The sequence below is a fragment of the Myxocyprinus asiaticus genome, chromosome 22 (genome assembly GCF_019703515.2).
Source record: "Myxocyprinus asiaticus isolate MX2 ecotype Aquarium Trade chromosome 22, UBuf_Myxa_2, whole genome shotgun sequence".
In the NCBI taxonomy this organism is placed as follows: Eukaryota; Metazoa; Chordata; class Actinopteri; order Cypriniformes; family Catostomidae; genus Myxocyprinus; species Myxocyprinus asiaticus.
In genome coordinates this window covers 32925215-32939276 of record NC_059365.1, presented here as the reverse complement: position 1 = coordinate 32939276, position 14062 = coordinate 32925215, and the positions used below count along the sequence as shown (strand labels likewise).

The following is a 14062-nucleotide window of genomic DNA, read 5'->3' as shown; positions in this document are numbered from 1 at the left end:
TTGGTTTTCTCTCCATTGTGAGAGTTTTGTGTTATGTTTTGTGTTATTTTCAATAAAAGCTCATTTTTGTCCTTTTGCGTTTGGACTCTCCTCTTCATGCTTGTTAGTGTTTTATGACAGAATTACAGAACTGGCAGAAAACTGCCACTCATACCGGTTGGTCAGTCCTGAAACTTTAATTCATGCACGATCCACTTGAAGTGTAGAGACATAATTAATGCTCCGTGGGTAACGCAAATGATTTGTCCTCTCTTTCACTTTTGCCTGTGTGCCAATAATTACCCTACCACATACCAGTGGTGGCACACGTGCCTTAGGTTGCTGACTCCTGCTGGTCTTTTAAACTACTTCTCAACGTCCATGCATTAAGCAGTCTGTTCTTCAAAATTTTGAAAAAGTAAAATTGAAGAAAGGGACAGAAAAGGTCAATTATCCATTCATAAAATAACTTTTCATTTTTTGATAAAATCAAAGCCTGTACCTTAACTGTAAAGAAGGCTTTTTTGTGTACAGTACTGTGCAAAAGTTTTAGACACATTTTTAGTGAAAAATGTTGCATAGTGAGGATTTCTTCAAAATAGTGCCATAATTAGTTTTCATTTTTCAATTAACATCATCCAAAGTCTAGTAAACATAAAAAATGATAAATCAATATTTGGTGTGACCAACTTTGCCTTCAAAACAGCACCAATTCTCCTAGGTACACCTGGACACAGTTTTTCTTGGTTGTTGGCAGAAAGGATGTTCCAATCTTCTTGGAGAATTCACCACAGTTCTTCTATATATTTAGGCTGTCTCAATTGCTTCTGTCTCTTCATGTAATCCCAGACTGACCCGATGTTCAGTGGGGGTCTCTGTGGGGACCATGCCATCTGTTGCAGGGCTCCCTGTTCTTCTATTCTAATCTTTTCTATTTGCAGAAGGAATGTTTGGGAGTCTAAAATGTATATTATCTATTGACACACTACAGCAAAATATATAAATAACCATCTTAAGACAAATGTTTTTGTTAAACAACAAGACCTTTGCACAGTACTGTATATCAAGATGAAAATGTTTAATAAACTTGTTCAAAGATTGAAGAGATTAATGCAAGGTAGTGATGATAAATTTATCTATACAGATTAATGTTCATCTGCATCTTGACAGGACACCAGGAACATTTTAAACAGTTTTAGGTGGGGAAAGGTTGGAAACTTTTTTTTTGTTTCGAAGATTAGACACTTTACATGTCGGTCAGACAGACCCTTCCTGTTAGTGGTCAAAAGTCTAGCTACACTGGACTCCTGCAAATATGACTTGCCATGTATATGTCTACCTCTCTTTTTTTGTGTATGGGTAAACTCCATCACTGTATCTTAGGCAAGAGCACTGAGATGCATTGGAGAGAAACGCATTACTCAGACTGGCTTGTTTCTCTCAGACTGAATTCCGATAAGCATTTTTGCTGAGTAATGAGAATGGAAAATGGTGGCCCCACTCAGCACAGCAAACACCAATGAATGTTTTCAAAGTTGCGTCAACCAGTGGGAATATGTTCAGTTCATCACATATTGATACACAGTTGACAATCCCAAACATCTTTTTATCTTCAAGCATTTAATGTTTCTCTATTTGGGGAGATGATCAATGTTGTTGATTTCTGGGGGTTTCGGAGTTCACTGTATTTACATTTCTTGAAGACGGAATCTGTACATCTCCAGTTAAAAGTACATTTTTAAGTGAGTTTACATGTAAATTGTGCGAGTTGTGATTCCTCAGGAGTGACAGATTGGGAAATGAGTGTGTGTGGATGTTTGTGCTGTATTTTTTAAACAGCTCTGAGTCAACTGGTGATCGAGGAATCCAGAGGGAAATCTGTCATATTTCATCTGGCCATCAGAAACTGGCTGAGGATAAAATATATGATTCCTTATTACTAGACTGAAACACTCAGTGGCGTACCGCATTCCCATTTTGTGTTCTGTCTGCTGTGCACAAGAATGAACAATCTACATTTGAGCGTGTGATGCTTTGACACATATGTTGACTTATAGATTTCCTATATGTTTCTTTCCCTGGGGTCATATCATGAGGAATTAAATTTTGCTTGATCTTTTGAAATAAAGGATATTGATGTGCTTTAAAAACTCAAAACTTCCTCATCAGTCCAAAAAGAGCATATATTGAAGCTTCCAAACATTTGCAACTTTATGACATTATACAGATGAATATATAGAAACACATGTTGAGGTGATAAGAGAAATGTGGATAGATAAACTTTTGCCGAACACCAGAATAATTAATGATATAAGGTTAATTAATGACATAACAACGTTCCTGATTATTTCAGTCTGATGTTAACAAGTTATGCAACACATTTCAATGAGTAAACCTGCTGCCCTTATGAGAGTAGAGAAAAGTGATGTCTGATTTCATGTGTGAAGGGAGCTGAATTATATTATTTGTTTTCTATGATTTATTGTTTGTTTTGTGAGTGTACCCCCACTAGGTAAATGTGTTTAATAAGAGGAAGCCATGGGTGTGGCTTAGAATGAGACACACAGTCTGACCACGTGTTTATACGTGACACAAAGAAACCTGTTTTTATTCTTTAATTTTTTTAAATTTTTTTTATTTGAACATCAAATTTCAATTACCTTTTTTCATCGTTTGTAAATTTTTTCTCAATAAATTTGCTGAACTATTTTAACTAACCCTATCATCTGGACATTATATTTATTATTAAAATTTTGTGTGTCAAAAACTCAAATATATATATATATTCTCAAGCTCCAATGTGGCAAATCAAAGGGATTTAAACCACTAAAAGTTATTTCTTTAAGGAACAGTTCACCCAAAAATTCTCTCATCATTTACTCACCCTCATGCTGTCTCAAACTCAAACGTTCTTTCTTCTGCAGAACACAAACTTTGTTACAAAATATTTAAGCTCCAAAAAAGGACATAAAGGCATCATAAAAGTTATCCATATGACTCAAGTGGTTTAATCCATGTCTTATGAAATGATACAGTTGTTTTGGATGAGAAACAGACCAAAATGTAAGTCATTTTTGGGTGAACAATCCTCACAGTAAAAACCTTTATTAACATCCTACTTCAGGGAAAAATATCTTATAAAAACGTATGATATGACCCCTTTATAGGGTTAAAATGCTTGTCGTGCCTTTATTTCTGGGAGTATTTCTATATTTTAAAAAATATATTTTTATGTTTAATAAAGATAATAAAGCTTGTTTATAACCATCACTTCAGGCATTAAGATCTGGTATCATTAAAATATGCAGAACAGTAACTGAAATCAACAACAATGTTTCGTTTGACTTTTGTTATTGATCCCAGGAGAGAAACAAGATGATTCCTGTGATACATAAATGAGGCTATTGTGTTAAAGTTAGCACAGTGGGAGTGGTTTCTTCCGTGAAGTTGTAGCACATAGCATACCTCTAAAGCAGTAATTCTCAAACAAAGGCACACACATTACCTGCGGCACTCTGCTGCGTCCCTTACTCGTGTGATATTGCTTAATTATGACTGTAAAATATTAGGGCTGTTAAGAGATTAAAATAACTACTCGTGAAAAATGTAATGTGTTTCTTTTTAAGGAAAGAAAACAAGATGTGTGTAAAGGTTAAAAAAAAGGTTGGGAAACAGTGCTGTAGAGTAATAAATGAACATCAGTTTGGACGTTTTTTCATATAAATGTAAACATTTAGTCATGTCTAGGTCTTGATGGCTGATGCACATCTAAGTCTTGAGCATCTTTCTCAGTAACCTGTTGGCACAGTCTTGGGGTATGTATGGCACTGCAATGATCTGTAGCTTAGTCAAGAAACGATGGACCGTTGCAAGAGCATTTGTCACATACGTGAATATTTGCTGACTAACAGAACTATGACATCATTTGTCTGAACCTCAGTGTGTGGAACCGTGTCTGTGTCAAGACTTTTCTCCAGCTCATTAATTATAGTTTTCTTTTTCATCCCATCTTTATAACTTTTGCCATTTCATGCTTCTCAATTTCTCTCTGTCAGCCCTGAAATGAAGTTGTCAAACTTAGAAAGCCATCAAACTTTTAACAGAGAGAAAGTAAGGGGATGTCTTTGTTTGAAATTGGCCCTGATGGAAGGAGTGTCCCTAATTGTCTCTCTGCTGTTTAATGGCCCCGTCATACTCTCATTATTTAATAGCAGACAAGGGTGTGGAATAAATGGATGTTTAAACTGGAGCACTGCTGCATGCTGAATGTTCCTCTGGCACTCTTTGTTCATTCAGGGCAAACTTTTTACCTATTAATCAAGTAGTAGCACTTAAAAACTAGTAAAACAGAGTAAAATTAATAATGAGTGATTGTCACTTTCTAGATTAGGAATGGACAGAAGCAAGGACGCTGAAAATACATATTTTGAGCATTAATGTTTTAATCCCAAAGTGCTGGATTCAAAATTTAGAATTTTTTTTTTGAGTAGAAGATGTCATACTGTCATGACCACAGCAGAACACAAGAGAGTAAACAGGCAAATGATATTTGCAGGCAGGGACATTTTCTATTTTTCATATTATGAGCTAAATAAGAAAACATGTTAATGGAACAAATTTTATCAGTGCTGGTTAGTTTAGCAGTTTGCTGCAAAATGTCTAGTTTTGTAAAAAGTACTAGGGATGGGCATTTTCGAGTAATTTTGTAGTACTGTAACCCACAAATAATTAGTATACGACTAAATTAAATTGCATGTTAAAAATAACACGAATGAAACGTATGTGAAATTTATTTCACAAACTTTACCAAGAATGGTTTCAAAACAACATAACTTCAACAAACTATGCATTTCTTTTGGGGAAAAAATTAAAATTAACAATATGCATCCAATAAGAATGGAAAACAAAAAAGATTTAAAAATACCAAAAAATATTTGCTCTCAACCATAGCTTAAATAGAAACCAATCCTGACTGCATTAGGGTAATGCACATTTCTGTATATAAACTCTGAGTTTACATAAAGACTATCACATTTTTATCATTTCACATGTTATTGTTCAGAAAAACAAGTGGTGAATGTTGACTTTTATAAAATGCGCTCTGCCTGTAAAGAGATTTCACACACATACACACATAATGGTCTGATAATATTTTGAGTTTGTATCTTTCACCTATAAAAGCAGATCTTTGTCTGCTGGTTTGCATGACTCCAATAAGAACAAAATACATATAGAGTATAATTCAATAAGAATCAAAATATTACAAGTATCGTCTTGTAATATAACTTGGCTTTGCTTTAGAAGCAAAGACACCATTATATCTTCTTTTCTCATCCAACACCTCTACGACACACATCCACAGTGCACCCCAAACAAACTCAATATTGCCAGATTTGGTGAGATATTCAGAGGGAAATTACAGTGTAATTCAGTGCTGCTCACGGCAGGCAAACGCGGAAAGAAAATGAATTTGTGATATTCGAGTAGTGATTTTAATACTCAAGTAGCTGGTGCAGAACAATTATTTGATTACTTGTGTACATCCCTAATAAGTACATGTGTAAAAACATGTAACTGAGTTGGAAAATACCTTATTTACCCAGACTGATCTCTTGAAAATTATGTGACTGTTACAAAATTTTTGCTAAATGAAATGATGTGGTCATTGCACGAATCACTGCAGTTTCGAGGTGAAATGTTCACTGAGGGGGTGCTAAAAGCGAGTTTAAGCTCTCCTAAAAATATATTTTTTTTTTAGGGTTAATGCTCTATGAATTTTGAAATGAACAAAATTGACATACCTACCCTAAATCCAACACCTTAACCTAACTAATAGTGTAACAAAAGCAAATGTGAAGTGAACAAAACAGACATCGCTACCATTTCAAACCCTGGACTTCTGTATTCTAAATCCAACGCTTTATCAGTTGCGCCATTGTTAGTGCAAGTTAGTTACTATTTGAATAAGCTTGTATATGTAGCTATGTAATTCAAGCCTGAATTGTGTTTTAAATCATAAGTTTTTGTGAAAGTGTTTCGATGTAACAAGATAGTATTCTGTGGGGAACTGAGCAAAAAATAAGTGTTTATGAAGCGTTAATCTGCCATTTTACTCGTGATTTGTGTGAAAGTGAATAAAAATTATTGTTGTTATAGTGCCTCTACTGTTTATTTCACCAGAAAACTGTAGCGTTATGTAGAGCAAAGCACAAAAACAAATTTGAAAAATGTAGTTATGTTTTTTACAACTACCAGGTTGTATTCTCAAAAGGAGAAATTAGGCAGAATGACAACCTCAGTCACCGTTTGCTTCCATTGTATGGAAAAAGCTGCAATGAAAGTTACTGAGGCTGTCATTCAACTAACATCTCATTTTCTGCTCCATGAAGAAAGTCATACCAGCTTGGAACAACATAAGGCGAGTAAATGATGACTGAATGAATTAATTTTCAACCACACTATCAAGATGCCATTTTAATTCTTTCCACCAACCACCAATTCACACACAGGTTTGTGGTATATCATAAGGTATAGGCAGTAAATGATACTTTTATGCTGACTTCAAATACCAAATAGATGAAGGCGTCCTAGTAGACAGGATGTTACGCAAACACTGGATTCGGACATGCCTTCATGCCTACCAACCTCCAAACAATACACTGTGTGTGAAGACAGCATTTTTCACGTTCCAGAAACAGCTGCTGACCGTGTAGATTTAGACAGAGTATTTCATTATTTAGGGATGCTGACTCATTTCTGACTCATTATTAATAAAGCATAGCATGTTTTACGGTAGTGCTTTGTCCTTGGTTGAATGACAAACCAAGTTAAATTGTTTCTAAACAAAATAAAGGGCTAATTACATTGGAACCTTTTAGGCCTAATAATTTGTTTAGACTTGTGTTGTGTGAAATCAAAATCACTCTTTGCATTATTTCCACAATTTTCCCCCATAAACCACGAACCAGAGGTAATCCGAACACTTCTCTCCAATGATTGACAGCGTCAGAACAAACATTCCATTAGTTTGACACAGTGAGGCATATTCAACTGCAGGAGTCTCCAGTCTGCAGTATACATACAATACTTGAACAGCAGATTCATATGTCACAGGAGTTGAAGGACAGCAGAGCCGTAAGGCAAGCAGTATTAAGACAAGTTTACAGCAGCTGAAAACTAAGTTTACAGCAGCTGAAAACTAAGAACTAATTTGCAAAGTTGTTTACTTGCTTACTGCTTAGATATATTTTGTGTTTAAAAAGACTGAACAAATTAGAAGATACCATGTAGTAAAAAGCCACTTTATTGCACAAGGTAATTCCTGAGTAGCGATATGGATTCATATAATCAACTTGCTCTCATACAAATTATTACGAGTCTAACATGTGATCAGGTTTCCATGAGTATCCATATTTTACTAATATACAGATGTATTTGCTGTTATTACTCCATATTATTTTTAAGTTTAAACATACTGCATCCCCATCCCCTTATATTTTGTGTTTATAGTTGACAGTTTTATTTTAGATGTACCATTTTAACCTTACCCAAATTTACTTGCATTGGCTGAAAGTTAAATAAAATAAATATTCAAATTATTAAGAATCTTCCATTGAACACACATCAGCCATAACACAGGTTTCATGTCTTAAATGTTGCCTACTGTATGTTATTTTATTGTGTATTTATGCAACCTGGTCTCATTAATGAATGATTAATTACAGAATTTTTATTCATTTTAACATTTTAAAATTTAGCCTTGGTTAAAGTGATATAATTGATATACTGTAATTGGTAAAGTTATATAATTGAAAACTGCACCAGATATCACATGGAATAAACATAAAACCGTTATAATGTCAAATTAGGTAAACGTTAAATAAATGTTGTGGCATCGAACAATCAATCAATCTCATTATAAATGCAATAAAATTAATGATTATTTCCATAAATTAAATATTCATGGATTCAATAAGGATATCTAAACATTTCTACATCTCTAAAGTTGATAATACGTAAAATTATTACATTTTACATGCTGTCAATACACCAATATTGTATGTTTCGGTGTCTATGCAAACTTAAGCAAATGTATATTTTTAGAACCACACTTTATGCAAGAATACAAACACAAATTCTCATGAGATAACGTTGATTTATTATACAATATTTGCTTGCTTACTGCATATTTAGATGAAAGATACATCCTACAGATGTGCTGGGACGCATCATCAGTGATGAAACCTAGGGTCATTGGATATTTCGGGTCTTTCAACCTAACCCAGGCGACCCAGCTGGGGTTGATCAGACCCCAGCTTGCGTCCCAGCAGCATTCGCCCATGGATCTGCCCTCTTAATCCAAAGCAACTTAATGGCTTTCCCCGCAGCTTCAGTAGTGGATCTGATGGCCTTCCTCTTTGCCTTCCCGGTGATGCCCAGTAACATTAACGCTTTGCAGAGTGAACACCCTGCAAATCCTCGGCAGCCCACCTTCATAGGCTCACAGCGAGTTCCCCAGCCTTGCCTTCTGCACTCTTCCACAAGCTCCTGGTACTTAGTGTGCTTCCTCTCGTTGGCCTCGTCCAAACACTCTTCCCAGGGCACTGTGAGTTCCAACATGATCAGTTGCTTGGTGGACTCTGAAACAATGATCATGTCTGGTCGAAGCCATGTTGATATTATCCGGGCTGGGAACTTCAGCTGCTTGCCCAGGTCCACATCCAGTTGCCAGTCAGTGGCAGTGATGAGGAGACCAGACTTTGCTCTTGGTTGTAGGTGGAGCTTCTCTCTGGCTCTGAGGAACGTAATGATCTCTGGCTGGTGGTGGCCCTTGCTGGTGTTGATGGCAGTGGCTACACTCTCAATGACTGCCTTAAGCACTTGGTCATGGCGCCAGCAATAGTGCCCATCTCCAAAGGCTTTTGGGCAGCTGCTAAAGAGGTGTTCCAAGGACCCTCTTCCAGAGCAACGAGGGCAGGAAAGTGTCTCAATTTTGCCCCAGACGTGAAGATTTGCTGGACTTGGTAGGACATTGTGGACAGCAAGAACCTGATACAGTGGAAGTCTGCTTGCCAGATGTTGGACTAGGTGATTTTTCATTGCAGTACACTTTCCCATCTAGTCCATGTTCCTTGCTGTCCCATCCCCACCATCCTGCTGGTTCGTACCTCCTCCACACCTGCCCAAATTTTCACCTGAACGAGATGTTGCCACTCTTTGCCCTGGACATTGACAACCCTGGTCACTGGGAAGTAGCCTATGCCTGCACGCCCTGTTGCTACGGACCCCACCAGTGCTTTCTGCCTCAGCCGTGATGCAGCCACCTCCAGAGATTTGTCTGCACTCCATTTCCTGCCTGTTCGAACCTGGATGCCGGCAGATGCCACATTTGGATCCATGGATTCTCTGTACTGAATAGCTTCCCGTGTCCGTGACACCATGAACTCTTAAGCGAGGCCACTGATCAGGAGCTGCAGGATGTTATTTGTGCCTTCAGAGCAGCACTGCTCAGACTGCGGGGTAGGCCTAGCCATCTTCACAAGTAACTGCTGATCTTCCTCTCCAGGGCCTCGACTGTCGTTATGGGCACTGCATACACCAGCAGAGGCCACAGGATTCGTGGCATTATGGAATGCTGGTAAATCCAGGCCTTAAACCTCCCTGGCAGGCCTGTTTTGTCCACCTTGGTTTCTGGATGGAAGCAGCATCTTTGAGGCTGCAGTCAAAGATCTTCCCGAGGCTCTTAACTGGCTGCTCTGTAATGGACGGGATGGTGGCTCTGGACAGTAAGAACCGGAACTTGTCCACAACGTTCCCCCTCTTCAGGACTAGAGACCTTGATTTCGTTGATTTAAAGCTCATCTTTGCCCAGTTGATGAGCTTCTCTAGACCTTGGGGTATCCACCTACTGCCCAGAATGGATATAGTAGTGACAGTCAGGTCATCCATGAATGCTCTTATTGGAGGCTGTAGCACTCCAGTCTTCGTTAAAGGGCCCTTGCATTCTACCTCTGCTGACTTGACAACCATGTTCATGGCATGGGCGAAAAGGATGACTGAGATGGTGCAGCCTGTTATAACGCCTTTCTCAAGCCGATGCCAGTCTGATGTGCCAGACCCAGCAGTGATGCTTAGCCTGAAGTTGCCATTACAGTTACGGTTATTATGCTCTACAATATTTACAGGTAATTGCACTTCTACTATCACTGACACAAATTATTTAAGTAAACTGTGATTGTTTTTGTGAGTTCTCACTGCAAAACAACACAACAATATGCAGCAACTGGCTTCACAATTTTTAGGAAAATCTGCAGCAAATTTAGTAATTTTGGCAAACATATTTTGACACACTTTTGTTGTAAATCTTTATAGTATTAGAAATTGTGTCTGAGTGGCAGCAATTTTGTCTGTTTCTGATTTAATTTTCCATTCAGAATCATAACCAATGCATTTCATTATCCATAATGGTCTTAAAATATGACTCGGCATACAGGCTTTTTGCTAATGTTAATTATGTTGTTTATATTTTTTGGTTTGGTTTACTAATTGTGCTGATCTATAAAAAATGTAGGAAAGACACTTATTCATGTTGTGTGAAATTGTGTGTGTCAAACTTTCAACAGTGGAGCATCAGTGTGGCATGTTATGCAGATTCTTAACCCAAAGTAGAATTAAATTCATTGAAACATATATTACATTTATCTAGAATTGAAAGCTAAAGCAGTGTCCTCTGATGTGTACACCTGATTTTACATCCACTGGACAATGTTCATAAATAGGATCTTGTAGATACTTTTTGTGCTCTCAGCACTATTATGAAGCATTCTATGACAGGTTCTCAGTGGGATCTTTACTGTGGCCATGCATCACACCAATGAGCGGCAATCTCACTTGGCGTCTGTTAGAAATGAAAACATTAAAATTAAGGGTTTAAAGCCTGGACCTCCATGAATTATGGACCAAGCTATCAGTTTTCCTCTTGTGGAAAACCATGAAGAAAAAAAGGATTTTTTTTTACTGTATCTCAGGGTCGGCAACTTAAGAGGAGGATTAATCACTGGCACTCCAGCAACAGCGAGAGAGGAGTAGACTATTTTATTTATATTAAATTCCTTTGCTTCGGTCAGGCTGCACGGATGACAGCCTACATTCCATATTTCATTTGTTTCTTTTTGCTTTCAGAACAACACGTCATGTAATAAGGAAAACACCACTAATAATCCTTGAGATTTCCAACCCAGCATACAGGTACACCATCCTTAAACCACAGTCACATTCAAAATTGCATTAAACGATTAAAAGAGAAAACATAAACCCACATCATGGGGTTCAAAAATCTATTCAAAATATAAATTAAACCTGGAAATAAAGTTTTAGGATTTTGCAGGTGTGATTCACCAAAAAGGGATAAATAGTTGATCGGCTTGTGATACGCAAATTGCTTGCACACGCAGCGCAAATCTCGTCACACTCCCATTCATTACCCCTCTGTGTGATTTAAAAAATGTATGACATAATAAAAGAAATATTAAAGATTCCACACAATTTCGTGATCAATAAGCAAATTTGTGACAAAAGGACAGGTTTTCTTTCATTAAAGCACTTTCATAAGATGCTCTGTAAAAATACACATGCAAGATTTTTCAAATGCAAGTTTTGCACAAATTGTACAACCTGTTATGCTGATAATATCATTTGTAATGAAAAATAAATGATTCAAATAGAAAAATGCAAAATAGACACGTTTTCACAAGTGGACTCAAACTTCAGAAAATCACATACATGTGCATGATTTGCGTTGGCACAGCCATTGACCAGGAAAATAATAAATGGCACTCCATGTCAAAAAGGTTGCGACCCGGGGTCACGTGACGCCATGCAAGAGGCAGACGTGTGAGCGACGAGCTCTGCGCACTTTGCAAAATTTTTTCTTATTTTCATGTTATAATCTGGTGAAATTTTATACACCCAGTTACACCTTTGCTCTTTGAGGCAAAACATGGCAAAGAAGCAGTAATCAAAATCCTCGGGCTCTGGAGACATTAAAAGACACTTACGTGTTCAGGATGAAAGCCCTGACAGGCCTACAGACCGGGGACTCGATTTGGATGGCGCGGCAGGAGAGGAGATCCAGCGTCAGTTGTCCAACATGTTGGTGATGTTGACGAAGGTTCTTGCTGACTTGGAGGATCTCGCTGTAATACGTCGATCGATTATGGCGATGGAAACAAAATTTTCTGAGCTAGTTACAAGTATGACTGATGTTGAGAGACGAATCGATTTTCTGGAATCTTCGGAGAGGATATTAACCGCTAATCCGCCCGCGACCAAAGTTGATTTGGAACATCTCCTTGAAAAGCTTGAAGATCTTGAGAATAGAAGCCGTAGGAATAATGTTCAAATTGTTGGAATTCCTGAGCATGAGGAGGGCAGAGATATGGTGAAATTCCTAGACGAGTTTTTCCCGAGTCTGCTCGATATAACAGGCCACAAGCTGGAAATCGAGCGAGCTCACAGAGTCCCAGCTCACAGATCTGCTGAGGGAGATAGGCCTCGATCCATTCTGGCCAAATTTCTGAAATCATCCGATAAAGATCTCATTTTGCGCCTGGTGAGGAGCAAAGGGAAGCTTTCTTAGAAGAACCATAATATTTTCTTGTTCCCGGACTTTGCGAACTCGACAAGAGAGAAACGCGATCAGTTCAAGGAATGTAAGAAACTCTTACATCAGCGAAAGATCTCGTTTGCTCTGATGTTTCCGGCCAAACTGAGAATAGAAACGAAGGTCGGTCGCAAAATATTTACATGTCCCAATCAGGCAATGTCTTTTATTGAATCAATGAGCGAGTAAACTGCATTGGCTCCGCTGATAGGCTGGAGCTTGTTTTGTGAATAACACTTTCCTTAAAGAAGCTTTTGCATTGATGAAAGTTTACTTTTGCATGGAAGTTCCCGGCTAGTTTGAGAGTGGACACTACAGATGACCGCAAAATATCTACATGCTCACACAAAGCGTGTCTTTTATAAAGTTGACGGATTGTGTAAGTCATGATATATATGTTTATGCGGCCTCCGAGTGAATTGACTCGACCATCCGGGGAACCGGGATGCCGGTTTTGTTTCTTTTTGTATTGGTTCCACCTAGCGGCTGGAGCTTGTTCTATTGAATAACACTCCTTTGGAACAGCTGTGGATTAATCTGTTCGTTCTTAGTGCATATTTCTCTTGCTGACTGTAGTTTGTTTGGTTGAGACACTGTAATGATTACGTCATCCGCTGAACTCATAACAGCCGGCTCACTGAACATTCGTTTGTCTGTCCGTGGAATCTGATCGGTTTTATATCAGCTGGAATATGTTTTGTGGAAGATCACATCCTTGAGACAGTTCTGTGAATGAATCTACATGTCCTTTGTGTTCATTCTTCCTATTTGCTGGGGCTTATTTTACAAAGTATTTTCTGTTATGTAATTTTGCCTCACAAATTTGTGAGGCAAAATTGTGCAATCCGATGGCAAAGTTGTCGTGGCGGCTCGTTCATGGACCTTTTGAGTTTAGAGGGATTGTCACCGGTTGGCACTGTCGTGCGCGGGGTTAATGCGCACATTTTTCTTTTTCTGTTTGTTTTGTTTTGGGGGAAGTTCGGGGTTTGATTGTTTCACTAATGGGGAATGTGGTCTGTATAATTTTGTTTTTGACACACAATTTATTTTTTCTACTATATCAAAATGTCAAATGTTAATATAAGTGTACTGTCTCTCTCCACATGGAATGTAAATGGGTTGGGGCACCCCATAAAAAGAAGGAAGGTTATTACTTTTCTTAAACGTAAGAAATATGATATAGTGTTTCTTCAAGAAACACATCTCCCTGCAGGAAGCTGAAAAAAGTGGGAAGATATGGGGTGGACATGTTTATTTTTAGTGCTGGCTCACCTAACGCTGATGATCAGGGCTTTTTTATAGATCTTGAAGGAATGTTGCAAGCCGCTGGCACCCCTCATGATATAATATTGTGAGGAGACTTTAATCTTTTGATGGACTCAGTGCTTGATCACAGTGAAGCAAAAGTGTGTAAACCCCCTA

General features: G+C 38.0%; 1 protein-coding gene across 5 annotated transcripts in view; it reads left to right on the top strand.

Moving 5' to 3' along the window:
• The window catches only part of LOC127413036 (relaxin receptor 1-like), a 153842-nt gene that overhangs the window by 26377 nt on the left and 113403 nt on the right, over positions 1–14062 (top strand). The window contains exon 2 of one of the 5 annotated variants that reach the window (XM_051649844.1): positions 11161–11226. The exons of the other annotated variants lie outside the window; for them this stretch is intronic. The gene's annotated coding sequence lies outside the window, so the exon portion shown is untranslated. The remainder of the gene's footprint in view (positions 1–11160; positions 11227–14062) is intronic. 5 annotated transcript variants of the gene reach the window in all.